This window comes from Acinonyx jubatus, chromosome B4, assembly GCF_027475565.1.
Source record: "Acinonyx jubatus isolate Ajub_Pintada_27869175 chromosome B4, VMU_Ajub_asm_v1.0, whole genome shotgun sequence".
NCBI classification, from domain to species: domain Eukaryota; kingdom Metazoa; phylum Chordata; class Mammalia; order Carnivora; family Felidae; genus Acinonyx; species Acinonyx jubatus.
The window spans coordinates 111388777-111403252 of record NC_069387.1 but is presented as its reverse complement, the minus strand read 5'-3'; the positions used below and the strand labels follow the sequence as shown (position 1 = coordinate 111403252).

Here is a 14476-nt window from a genome sequence, read left to right as displayed (position 1 = left end):
AGATCCATCCATGCTGTTGCAAATGTCAAGGTTTCATTCTTTTATTATGGCTGAATAATATTCCAGTATACACACACGCGCGCACACACACACACACACACACATATCCACACAAACACATACCACATCTTCTATATCCATGCATCTATTGATGGACACTTGGGCTGCTTCTGTAATTTTACTACTGTAAATAATGCTGCAATAAACATAGGGGTGCACCTATCCCTTTGAATTAGTATTTTTGTATTCTTTGGATAAATACTCAGTAATGCAATTACTGGATCATAGGGTAGCTCTATTTTTAATTTATTGAGGAACCTCCATACTGTTCCCCACAGTGTCCGCATAATTTACATTCCCACCAACAGTGCACAAGGGTTCCTTTTTCTCTACATCCTCACCAACACTTGTTATTTCTTGAGCTTTTGGTTTTAGCCATTCTGACAAGTATAAGGTGATATCTCATTGTGGTTTTGATTTGCATTTCCCTGATGATGAGTGTTGAGTATCTTTTCATGTGTCTGTTGGTCATTTGTATTTCTTCTTTGGAGAAATATCTGTTCATGTCTTTTGCCCATTTTTCAATTGTATTATTATTATTATTATTTTTTTTTTTTGGTGTTGAGCTGTAGAAGTTGTTTATATATTTTGGATAAATAACCCCTTATTGGATATGTCATTTGCAAATGTCTTCTCCCATTCAGTAGGTTGTCTTTTACTTTTGTTGATAGTTTCCTTTGCTGTGCAAAAGTTTTTTTATTAACCCCAATAGTTAATTTTGCTTTTGTTTTCCTTGCCTCAGGAGATATACCTAGAAAAAATTTTCTATGCCTAAATATCAAAGAAATTACTGCCTATCTTTTCTTTTAGGATTTTTATGGTTTCATATTTCATATTTAGGTCTTTAATCCATTTTGAGTTTATTTTTGTGTATGGTATAAGAAAGTGATCCAGTTTTATTCTTTTGCTTATATCTGGTTTTCTCAGTACCATTTGTTGAAAAGACTGTCTTTTACCCATTGTATATTCTTGCTTTCTTTGCCATAGATTAATTGACTATATGAATTTATTTCTGGACTCTCTATTCTGTTTCACTGATCCATGTGTCAGTTTTTTGTGCCAGCACCATACCATTTTGATTACTACAGTTTTGTAGTATATGTTGAAATCCAGGATTGTGATACCTCTAGCTTTGCTCTTCTTTCTCAAAATTGTTTGGACTATTCAGATAATTTGTGGTTCCATATATTTTAGGATTATTTGTTCTAGTTCTGTAAAGAATGTTGGTATTTTGACAGAAATTGCATTAAATCTGTAGATCACTTTGGGTACTAGGTATATTGTAACAAAACTCTAAAGACTTCACCAAAAAACTACTAGAAGTGATAAATAAATTCAGTAAAATTGCAGTATACAAAATTAATATGCACAAATCTGTTGCATTTCTATATACCAATAATGAAGTAGCAGAAAGAGAAACTAAGAAAACAATCCCATTTACAATTATATCAAAAATAATAAAAAAAAATTATGAGTAAACTTAACCAAGGAGGTGAAATACCTGTACTCTGGAAACTGTAAAATACTGATGCAAGAATTGAAGATGACACAAACAAATGCTCAGATATTTCATGCCTATGGATTGGAAGAACCAAAAAGGCAATCTTAATATTTAGGCATATTTCTTAATGTCATTCAGTAAATTAATTTTAATACAACTAAATACACTTCCTAATGAGGTGAAGGATAAATGAAAGTCAATGGGAGATACACTTTGTAGAATAAGCAGCTTCAGAGCTTACAAGTGATGCATTAACAGGTTTTTATTCAATGTCATTATAAGAAATTGATCTCAGATGCTAGAAAATGGAACTGCTTATGGAAATCTCAGACTCATCCATACCAAGCATATATTTTTCACAGTTCTTTCCAGCTGGCCTCCCACTTACTGTCAGAGCAATAAGAAAACATGCAAATGGAGAAGAAATGTTGTAAGCTCTTCAAAAAGCATTCAGACTCAACTGAGGGAGACGGATTTTTTTTAAAGCTTTTAACCTGTGCTTTCTGGGTGATCTGATGATAAACAAAAAAGACCAAAAGAATTTTTATATGCAGAGGACTTGCTTTCTGCTTAGAACTAGCATTTTTTTTCTCTCTCATTCTCTCCGTAAGGTATATAATTCATTATTACTATTCACGACTGTTTCTAAGATTCTCAAAATTGTTTAAAAGAAATAATTAGTATAATGCATTTTAAAATTCATTGGAAATGAAAACAGAGGCAGCAATCAGATAAAGTAAACCAGGTGGTTAATACTTAAAAAAATAACAATAATTTTTGTTCAAAGTTAAAGGAATCACAATGATGCAAGTAATACCAGAACCCTGAAAGTACTTTCTCAAGTCCAATTGGTGTTGTGAATTTTTAATGTAAATATATAAACTCAAGATTTGTTAAGAAACTAAACAATAAATAGAGGGAAATCAATTTGTTGGACACAAGTCCACTGGGTAAGAGTTAAGAAAGAGAAAAAATAGAGTGTTGAGAATGGATGCAATTTTTCTTGCAAAGAGATGTCCATTTAGGTGGCTTGGACATTTTCTGTCTTGGGGTTACTGCTGGACCTGGTGGAGATGTTTGAGGATTACTCTCCATTTCCACAGTGATGGAATATTTCTAAGACAAAAATCTAAGAAACACAAAAATAACTAAGACAAATATCTCTGAGATTCTGAAAGAAAATAATGCCTTTAAATATTTAGCCCAAATACAGATCACTGCAAATATTAAAAACAAAAGCATATCTGAGAGTTTGTTTATCATCTAGTAATCTTTGCCATAAACTCTAATAAGGATAAACTATACTGAATCAGTGCTGGTGTGTTTGGCTCATCATGGTTAATTAATAATTAATTACTCATTGGAAATTAGAGATTGGTAACTAATGTCACTATTGAATATAAACATCATATCACATACATTGATGCTAGGTTTTTATGTAAGATCTTTTTCAGAGTGGGGGTAAATAAATGAAAGCTCACAATATGAAACTGAGAAGACATCTGTCACAGTGGCCAAACCTCTAGTAGGCTGGATAATGATTATGAATCTATTACTGTTGATATATTGCATAAAGCTGTGGGAATAGAAAGCTTTTCAAATTACACAGAGAGTAATCAACAGCCAACAGCAATAGCCCTGCTCTCACACCTGCTGCGTGCCTCCCACGGGAACATGTGCATCTCCAAGCCTGGAATTATTGGCAAGACAGGAGTTTTCTTTCACCTTTAGTTTGGCTTTCAAATTATAAAATAAACCATTGGTCAGTCTCTCCCACAATAGGGATGATAGGAACCATGCTGTTCAAGCAGTGTTAATAGAGGCATCCTCTGCCTTCTATTCTCAACATCTCGAGCTCAATTACTAAAGCTTGCTTTCTTGTGATCTCTTTCTCTCTTTGGTCTCTCTCTACCACACATATCACATATTTTGAGGTAATTCAAAGAAGTTCTAAAAACTCACAATTTACGTCAACGATAGGGAGAGGCAGATGTGGGGGTGGAAACTGGGGGGTTCTTTAGAATTATGAATAAAATTCTAAGAAATATTTTTTTAATTATGAGAATAGAAATTTTAGCTATTATGAATCAGATTGTAGGTTAAGAATCTGTTTAACCAAAATTGTAAGCCATCAAGCGCTGGTTACTATAGTTAGGTGGAAAACTTGGTGGTCTGCATTGATTGCAGACAAAATATGAAATGTCTGATTTCATGCCTAGCACATAATATATTGTCCATACTTTTTTTTTTTTTTTTTTTAGAACCAGGGGAGGGGGCATGAGTTACTGACGGTGGCCGCATTAGAGCAGGGTGTCCTCACCCCAAGCTGTCTTTCTTTTTTGTTGTTGTTGTTGATTTTTTTGGGAGGGAGGAAGGGGCAGAGAGAGAGAGGGACAGATGACCCTAAGCAGGCTCTGTGCTGAGAGCGGAGAGCCTGATGTGGGGCTCAAGCTCATGAACTGTGAGATCATGTGAGATCATGACCTGAACCAAAGTCGGACACTTAACCAACTGAGTCACTCAGGCACCCCTACGTTGTCCACTCTTGACAAATGGAGTTGTTAACATTGATCAGAGGTTAAGATAACTGGGTTTCCTTTATAATCTCTAGTAGCATTTGCATTCTACCTATACAAAAATGGCAATTGGTACCACTCGAGCCTATCAACTTGACGTGAATTTGAAAAAGACACCCCATCCTCAACATATGTTATTATCTGCCATAAATTTGTAATCAGTATACAAATATATTATGACTAACATGTGAAGTGCCCTCTAGGCAGTACATCATTCATACAACCAAATGCAACTATTTTGGTAGGTGGCATATGATTGCTTCCCTATAATTTCAACTGATGGGTTCTTGGCCATCCTGCACTATGCTGTATTTACCTAGGTACATCTTGATCTTGTATCTTTATCTAGCCTGACATCTCCAGACATACCAATTTGCACATTACATGATTCTTACACCAGCAAAATTTGTGGCAGACTTCCTGGGCCATCTCTGCTTACTCTTATACTCACACTTGGGTTCTGATCCCACCCACTTCCTGATTCTTGACTACATCTCTTATTTAGGTCTTTGTTTACAGAATGTTCTTGATGGTAATCAAGCTATATTTCTTGTCACACACACATATACACAAAAGGTCACTCTGATGTAAAACTGGTAAAAATCAGAATAAAGAAGATGAAAGCATCCCTCTGAAAAATGATACCTGTCAAGAGATATTTGCAAATATTTTATTGCGGAAGCCTAGGAAATACTCCAATAGGATCACAATGGCACCCTTAGGTCTGGAATGTAACGAAAGCAATTGCTATTCAGAGGAGGCAGACTGCATACAAAAGGGAGAAGAACAAGAGTGTTTAGTTTACACTACACTACGTAGTGGACACTGCTCCCTTGTGTGGACGGAGAGGTCTGTCCTACCTATTTAGATAGAAATGTCCTTTTCTTAGAGAGAGGACAATTCACCTGTTAATGATTACCTGATGTGATTTTTTTTTTTTTTTTTAATCAGGCAGTTGATCTATAACTTAGTGTCCTGGGAAGTCTTACATGCAGGATCAGTCACGATCTTTGATTCAGGCCTATTTGTCATTGTATTAAATCAGGGCTAAAGTTTTATTTTATTTATTTGATTATATACTTTTAAACTGTCTCCTATGAGTTAGCTTAATGTTAATTCCCTAGAATCTGAAATACTATATATAGATAACAGGCTCAAGTGTAGCTTCTGATCAGAAAACCTGACAGTCTGACCCAGATACACTAAAACGATCTCACAACACTAGAGACCAACATAGGAGAATGTGTTGAGAGCAACTAGCAAGATTCTTTCTTGAATATTTGATATCTCAAGTGCATGATTCTTTAGACAGATGTCCACCACAGTCTCTGCCTAAAATTCTGGAAATTATCACTCCCCATGGTAACAGAAGGGCTTCCAATGGCCACCTTGGTTCTGTGTGGTGCACAACCATAGAGGAGATGGTGGAGTATGAGTTAGACATAATCACATAGCAGCACACTGTTGATTGGAGCAGGAGTTATCACCTGACTCAATCTGGACAGTCAAAGCTTCTTCTCCAGGAATTTGAAATTTGAACTGAAGGAATTTTAATTGCCTTTTGTGACCAGAATTTTAACAAATTGGGTTGTAAGCCACTGATGACCACATGAGTTGGGAAGCAGAGAGAAAAAGAATAAGGTCACAGCCAAGCACCAAGGATAATTTGAGAAACAGGAAAAATCTTGTGACACTCCTAGAAGCTTTTCTATTCTTGATTCTCATCCTTCCACAGGTCTGGCCACCATCCTACCCTTGAGTCTGCAAGATAGTCCGGGAAATACACTGCCTTTTTCTCTTTCCTTTTCTTTCTTTCTTTCTTTCTTTCTTTCTTTCTTTCTTTCTTTCTTTCTTTCTTTCTTTCTTTCTTTCCTTTTTCTTCTTCTTCTTCTTCTTCTTCTTCTTCTTCTTCTTCTTCTTCTTCTTCTTCCTCTTCATCTTTGTCTTCATCTTCTTCTTCTTTGCTTAAGTTAATTCATGTTTCCAGTACTCACTACAAAAGTCTTTTTATAAAATTTTTTAACGTTTTATTTATTTTTTTGAGACTGAGAGAGACAGAACATGAGCGGGGCAGGGGCAGAAAGAGAGGGAGACACAGAATCTGAAGCAGGCTCTAGGCTCTGAGCTGTCAGCACAGAGCCTGACACAAGGCTCGAACCCACAAACTGTGAGATCATAACCTGAGCCAAAGTCGGACGCTTAACCAACTGAGCCACCCAGGTGCCCCCTTGCTACAAAAGTCTTAACTCTTATAAGTCTATAATACACCTGATCTTATTCATTAGCTCAAGCAATGGCATTTTTATTATAATGTATTCCAAGGTCATATGTATCCTAGGGCAAGTCACTTAACAAGATTCTTAGTAAAATGGTATGAAACACTTCATAGATTTGTTATAGGAATGAAGTGAGTTTATATATAAATTCTGAATAACAGCACCAGGCAAGCATACATAACAACAAATACACTTGAATTTTGTAATTATTTACACTAATATGATTAACTATATTCTTTTTATGTTATCTTTTTATTTAAAAATGTTTCTTCATTTTTTTTTGAGAGAGAGAGGCAGAGTGCAAGTGGGGAAGGGGCTGAGACAGAAGGAGACACAGAATCTGAAGCAGGTTCCAAGCTCTGAGCTGTCAGCACAGAGCCCAACATATGGCTTGAATGCACCAACTGTGAGACCATGACCTGAGCAGAAGTCAGATGCTTAACCGACTGAGCCATCCAGGCTCCCCTATTCTCTTTATGTTCTTTCTATTCAAAAAAACATTATTAGGAATGTCTTTATGTTTTAGCTTAGCATATTTCCAAAATGGAGGTTTTGTTCTTTTTTAATGTTTATTTTTGAGAGAGAATGAGTGTGAGCAGAAGTGCAGAGAGAGAGGGGACAGAGGATCTGAGGCGAGTTCCAGGCTGACAGCAGAGAGCTCCATGAAAGGCTTGAACTCACAAACTGGAAGATCATGACCTGAGATCATGGCCTGAGCCAAAGTTGGACACTCAATCGACTGGGCCACCCAGGCACCCCCAAAATGGGGTTTTAGTCAGTACTTACTGAGTAAAAGTGTGAGTATTTACATGTGTGAGTATTTACTCCACACATGTATTCATTCATTAATTACTATCCTCATCCATTCAAGCAGCAAGTTATGGGATACTTCATATATTCATGCATATCTGTTCATAGAAAAATAACTACTAAGCTATTGGTTAGAAACAATCTTCTTATGTTGTTCAACTTAGGATTTTAATTAATAAGATGCTTTCTCTTGAGTTACATCTTATCTGCATTAATCATCCTTTAGCTTCAGAGGAAAAAAAGAACTGGGGAAAGATGTCTTTGAAGATATTTCTGTATTATACAGTTAGATGTCAGTGTTTGTTTAATAAATAAAAGGAGTACAAAGGTGAGTATATTTTAAGCTTTATGATTATGCAGGTGATTGAATTATTAAGAAGATGGACAGAATCCCATTAGGGATGGCTACATATGTCTTCATCCTGATCATCCTTTAAAAAGAGGGTTCTTTGATGCCCATGAGAATTTGTTTTAACTGGCCCAGTGAGTATTTAAAGCTTATTCAAAAGGTCACATTTTTGGGCAAGACTTCAGTCATATAGCGCAGATGGGCTAAAATACAAAGGAATGTAAATATGTCAAAGTTTGAGCTGTTAATACTGGGATTTCTGGACTGATTTTCTTATATGCCACTTTAATTTTAAAGAGTTCCATTTGGAAATGTCACGAATAATTCTCCAGAGACTGACATGGACAGAAAGCCACCATTACTACCAACAACATACAATGAAACCCTGCCGCAGACAAATATCTTGGAGAAGCTTTTCCTTGAATAGTTTGAAATGGTACTCCTAGAAACTATTGAAAATACCACTGAAATCAACATTTGCTTCCCTGGCTCACTGAGAGACTCGAGAAAGTCAAGCTATTAAAACAAACCTAGGCACAACAACTTGACATCAGTAGCATATAAGCTGCTATCATAACCATTGTTGGACATTTTCTAGTTTAGGAGTTTCTAAGACTCAATCTTATGCTTTTCTACCCTAATGCCTTCTTCATTTCTTACCCTCTAGATCTCAGTTTTATAAGGTAAAAAATATTTTTATAACAAATATTTTATAGTATATATACTCTTTACCTTTCTGGAATGAAATGAATAGATGACAAAACTACCCACAACATAATTTAAAAGATCAATGTTGTATCCTAGCTTTCACATTTTTAAAAAACACAAGGGCAGTAATTCTACTAAAACAATGTGCACAACCAGAGCATAACATAAATGATTCCATGTGATGGCTGTACCTGAACGTCTGGGAAAATATTTAAGTTGAATGGGACAACTCTGAGCATTTACAGGACCGTTAAGATTTATTGCTCTCACTCATGAAATGCCTTTCCACACTCACTATTGATATAACCAAAAAATGCCTTCCAAAACATTCTGAAATTCCCCTTACTAGCCAGTACTACTCTTGTTGCTAACCATTACTTGTACCATTTCTAAAAGGAAATCAAATCATAATTCCAACGGACAAGTTTAGTTTATAATAAAATAATTCATTAATAGTTGTGTTTTCTATTCTTTGCTAATATCATACCACCATCTTTTAAAATTCTATCAATAGGTGCACCTGGGTGGCTCGGTCTGTTAAGTATCTGACTCTTGATACAGGCTCAGGTCATGATCTCGTGATTCACAAGTTTGAACCCTGAGTTGGGCTCTGCCCTGACAATGGAGAATGTGCTTGGGATTCTCTCTCTCTCTTCTCTCTCTGCCCCTCTCCTGCTCACTTTCTATCTATAAATAAATAAATAAACATTAAAAAAGATGTTAACAATTCTATTAATAATTCCCAGCTTTCCAAAATACAGGGACAATTATTTCTAAAAAGTTGTTTATTTATTTTTTATCTGAAAAATTGACAGTGGTTTTGGGCACAGGAACAATGTAATAAAAGAACTGATTTTAAGGAAATGTTAAACTCTATTGCAAAACTTTGGGAGATTATGCAAGTCTTGACGTACCACTGTGAGTTACAGAATTTTTTAAAGGGCATGAACTCTTAAGTGGAAACACGGGTTACTACTGAGAGTTTCCATGCATTGGTCTAGTCCTGTTTCATCAGATAACCCTGATGGTAAAAGCACCTGAGAGGTCCACACATGAAGAAAAATAATCCTGATGGAATGTATAATCAAAAAATTCATAAAAAGAGACTCATCCCAGGTGTCCACGCAGTTGCTCTGCATTATAACCTGACATAATGGAGCATGATGAGCAGTTTTAACTGTAAGGTTGAGAGATGTACATTTAAATTAAGACTGTTTTCAGACTCTGATTTGGTTATGATTGCAAAAATGCAATTTCCCATCTTCTGGTTTAGGGAGTTGCACTAATGTCTGTGTTTATGTCCATATTTCTGCCTGTATTTATAACTATTTATTTATTTTCTTGTGGTAGTACACGGGATATTTTAGTGCCTGGAATAAACAAAAATGACCAACTTCAATCATGTGGCCTCAATATCCTTTCAACAATATAGTTTTGTAACTTAACGTTTAGTCAAAGTCAACTGAAGTTTTAACAGGCCCTGGACAACTCTTTCTATTAGTCAGTTATTAACTAATATACTATTTCAACAATTCCACACAACACCTTGTGCTCATCATGACAAGTGCACTCCTTAATCCCCATTCACCTACTTAACCATACTCCACCCCCCTCCTTTCTGGTAACCATCAGTTTGTTCTCTATAGTTAAGAGCCTGTTTCTTGGTTTGCCTCTCTGTCTCTCTCTTTCTTTTTTATTTTGCTCATTTTGTTTGTTTCTTTAAATTCTACATATGAGTGAAATCATATGGTACCTGTCTTTCTCTGATTTATTTTGCTTAGCATAATACTGTGTAGTTCTGGGGAGCCTGGATGGCTCAGTTGGTTGGGTGACTGACTCTTGATTTCAGCTCAGGTCATGATCTCAAGGTTCATGGGTTCAAGCCCCATGTCATGCTCTGCACTGACAGCATGGATCCTGCTTGGGATTCTGTCTCCCTCTCTCTCTCCCTCCCCAGCTCATGCTCTCTCTCTCAAAAATAAATAAATAAACATCAAAAAATATTTTGTAGTTCTCTCCATGTTGTTTTAAATGGCAAGATTTCATTATATTCTATGACTGAGTAATATTCCACTGTGTGTGTATATGGGGGTGTATACCACATGTTCTTTATCCATTCATCAATCGACACTTGGACTATTTGTATAATTTGGCTATTATAGATGCTGCTGCTGTAAACATCAGGGTCCATGTATCCCATTGAATTCATATATTTTTATTCTTTGGGTTAATACCTAGTAGTATGATTGCTGGATCATAGGGTGGTTCTATTTTTAGCTTTTTGAGGAACCCCCATACTGTTTTCCAGAATGGCTGCATCAGTTTGCATTCCCACCAACAGTGCAAGAAAGTTCCCCTTCCTTCACATCTTCACCAACACCTGTTGTTTCCTGTGTTACTGATTTTTGCCATTCTGACAGGCGTGAGGCGATAGTTCATTGTAGTTTTGATTTACATATCCCTGATGATAAGTGATGTTGAGCATCTTACCATGTGTCTTTTGGTCATCTGTATGTCTTCTCTGGAAAGTTTTCTATTCATGTCATCTGCCCATTTTCTAATTGGATTGCTCATATTTTGGGTGTTGAGTCTTGTAAGTTCTTTCTATATTTCGGATACTAAACCTTTATCAGGTATGTCATTTGCAATACCTTCTCCCATTCTGTTGGCTGCCTTTTAGTTTTGTTGATTGTTTCCTTCACTGTGCAGAAGCTTTTTATTTTGATGTAGTCCCAATAGTTTATTTTTGCTTTTGTTTCCCTTGCCTCAGGAGTCATATCTAGAAAGAAGTTGCTACAACCGATGTCAAAGGTTACTGCCTGTGTTTCAGGTCTCACATTTAGGTCTTTCAACTATTCTAAATTTATTTTTGTGTATGGTAACAGAAAGTGGTCCAGTTTTATTCTTCTGCATGTTGCTGTCCAGGTTTATCAACATCACTTGTTGAAGAGACTTTTTTCCCCCCATTAGATGTTCTTTCCTGCTTTGTTGGAGATTAATTGACCATATAATTGTGGGTTCATTTCTGGGTTTTCAATTCTGTTCTATTGATTTATGTGTCAATTTTTGTGCCAGTGCCATACTCTTTGGATTACTACAGCCTTGTAATATAACTTTAAGTCCAGAATGGTGAGGTCTCCAGCTTTGTTTTTCTTTTTAAAGGTTGCTTTGGCTATTCAGGATCTTTTGTCGTTCCATACAAATTTTAGGATTGTTTGTTCTAGTTCTGTGAAGAATTCTGGTGTCATTTTGATAGGGATTGTATTAAATGTGTAGATTGCTTTGAGTAGTAGACATTTTCACAATATTTGTTCTTCCAATCCATGAGCATGGAATGTCTTGCCATTTCTTTGTGTCATCTTCAATTTCTTTCATCAGGGTTTTAGTTTTCAGAGTACAGGCCTTTCACCTCTTTGGTTAAGTTTATTCCTAGGTATCTTATTGTTTTTGGTGCAATTGTGAATGGGATTGCTTCTTTAATTTCTCTTTCTGCTGCTTCATTATTGGTATATAGGAATGCAACAGATTTCTGTATGTTGATTTTGTAGCCTGGGATCTTACTATATTCATTTATCAATTCCAGTGGTTTTTTTTGTTGTTGTTTTATTTCATTTTGTTTTGGTAGAGTCTGATTTTCTATATGCAGTATCATGTCATCTGCAAATAGTGCAAGTTTTACTTCTTCCTTGCCAATTTGGATGCCTGTTGTTTCTTCTTTTGTCTGATTGCTGTGGCTAGGACTCCCAGTACTATGCTGAATTAAAGTGATGAGAGTGGACATCCCTGTCTTGTTCCAGTGCTCAGTAAATATTAATTTTCTTAGTTGGCTCCTTAGCTTCATTAAGTTTTATTTTTAGGTATAATCCTGGAGGATAAAAAGGATATAGTCTGAGTGGAATACCTTTTAGGCCAGTTTGTAACCACTCTGGTTGGGGTACCATATGATGTATATAACCTGTGTCTATTTAAGATTTTGCATCAACATAGCATATAAGTGTGGAACAGTATAAAGTGGACCTAAAGGGTCATCTCTCTCTATTAATACATCTCTTTTCAGAAAGATTCAGCAGTCCCTCTAGTGATTTGTGATAGGACTAAAGTCTCGTGGGACTATTTCTGAGTTAGTCCTTTCCAATGGAAAATGCTGATCCCACATCATGTGGTAAAAAGAGCTCATCCATCCAAGATTTCACCACTTATAGCCTTGGTTTCCTGACCCATAATTCCACATTCCATGTAGCTACTTGGAAAACAGGTGCCCACAAATGAATTATTCTAAAACAAGACAGAGATGAGACAAAGCAGTTCACCAAGGTTCCTACAACAACAACAAAAAAATGAACTGTAGGTTGCAGCTAACTTAAAGTGCATCATTCTTTATCACTGCGTACCTTAATGTGGGGAAATTTATGGATTCCATTTGGAGAAATTTTTCATTGGTGGTCATGGAATTATATGAAGTCGACACAAAAATAAATAGCAAACATATTTTACTTTTTTAAACTTCCACCAAATGAGTTTAATTTGCATGCAACCAAAATCCCGAAGACTGCATTGCATAGAGTAGCTTTGCCCCACATCAAAGATACTCTAGAGATCAAAACAAAATTGAGTTCTGAAGAAGGAATCCTCTTATTCTCCTCCTTAATATACATGTTTTTGTTTCCTCTGTGGGTGGGGGTCAATAAAAGGCAATATAAAACTCTGTGGACACCATCAACATTTGAGTGACTGCATCTTAACCTTAGAAGTAGGTGTGGTAGTTAATGAAAACGTGGAAAGTATGACATCTGAGAAGAGTCGGCGAGTGGAATCTGAGAGCCTGAAGCTGTATGGAAACGGGAGCACCTTTGTACTGTCTCAGCCTCCCTCTTGCAGAGGGTGCTATCGTGGACACGCAACTGGATTTATGTGGTGACATTTCCCCTTCCCTTTCAGTTTTTTTGTATGAGATCAACATGAAGATCATTGACTGCCCTCGTTAAGCCTGCCTGAGCCAAAGGACAATGCCCTTTTCCATGTTCTATCATCTGTGGGGTGGGTCTGTCTGAGTCTTTTTGCTTTGTTTTCCCAGGGAAGGAAAATTCAGAGCCAATCTAACTGTAAGATCCTGGCTCGGTTAAAACCAGGCCGGGGTTACTTAAGCAGGGCGAACACTTTCATAAGGTCATTTCTGTGACAAAGATCGAAAGGTCGATAGAAAACAGCACAACGGGATTCCATTCACGTGGCAAAAGGAAATTGTGCAAAGTTTAATCCATTCCTATCACAGTCTCAAGATTGTAATCTCCCTGGACGCTGAGCCTAGGAAAGACTTTTTTCCACAATATGCATCATCAAGTTGCCTGAGAAGCGGTGCTGCGGGCTGGAGGGAGGTGGTGCAAGTTATATAACATGCAATTTAAGATAATGGCCTTCGAAAAGGAGAAATTAATATAAACAGATGAGGCCAACAAAGCTTCAGTCATCTAGAAGGTAGTTTCAATCACCACTGACGTTAAACAATATCACCCCCACTGAGCTTACACTATGTTTATTATCATTTAATTTCTTGCCCAAATCGGCACTTTCTTATCATGATGTCGCAGGGACTGCAAGCTCTGTTATGACTACAATTGGTAGAAAAATGCATTCATCTAAGTGAGTAACAAGATACAAAAATTGAGCTCTCCGTCTTAACCTTTTGTGGCTTTAAACATTCTACTAAAAACATTAGCAAAAATGGAAGCTATGGCGCTTCCATAATTATCACAGCACTGTCTTTGTTCTTATAATGATAGAATCCATACTTTCAATTTGGAGGGCTTAATAATAGCAGCTGTCTTGTCTGCTCAACTGTGGGGTTTTAGGGCTCCCGTAATTATTCATTTTCACTCACTTGACAGTGGGTGTTTCCTTGTAATATTTCAGGCCACATCAGAAGAGAGCATTTTAAAATCCTTTCAAGTGTTCTGCTATACATAACAATATTGAATTATGCATTAATAAACCAAATTTAATTGACTTGGAGGTGCATAAGCCCTAATTAACACTATACCTCAAAACTAAAAACTGATTGCCACAAATCAGCACACACACACAAATGCAGGCATAATGATTATACCGCTCATGTCTGAGGGACCCAATGTCTCTTGGTCCCTAAAACCACGCAACACTCTATTTCTTCTTCACCTTCTCCCTTGCTCTTTCCTTCCTT

The 14476-nt window shown here is 36.5% G+C and overlaps 1 long non-coding RNA gene across 4 annotated transcripts in view; it reads right to left on the bottom strand.

Moving 5' to 3' along the window:
- The window catches only part of LOC128316458 (uncharacterized), a 94241-nt gene that overhangs the window by 69839 nt on the left and 9926 nt on the right, over positions 1-14476 (bottom strand). For 3 of the 4 annotated variants that reach the window (XR_008300394.1, XR_008300393.1, XR_008300395.1), the window contains one exon: positions 1562-1635. The exons of the other annotated variant lie outside the window; for it this stretch is intronic. This is a non-coding gene — a long non-coding RNA (uncharacterized LOC128316458). The remainder of the gene's footprint in view (positions 1-1561; positions 1636-14476) is intronic. 4 annotated transcript variants of the gene reach the window in all.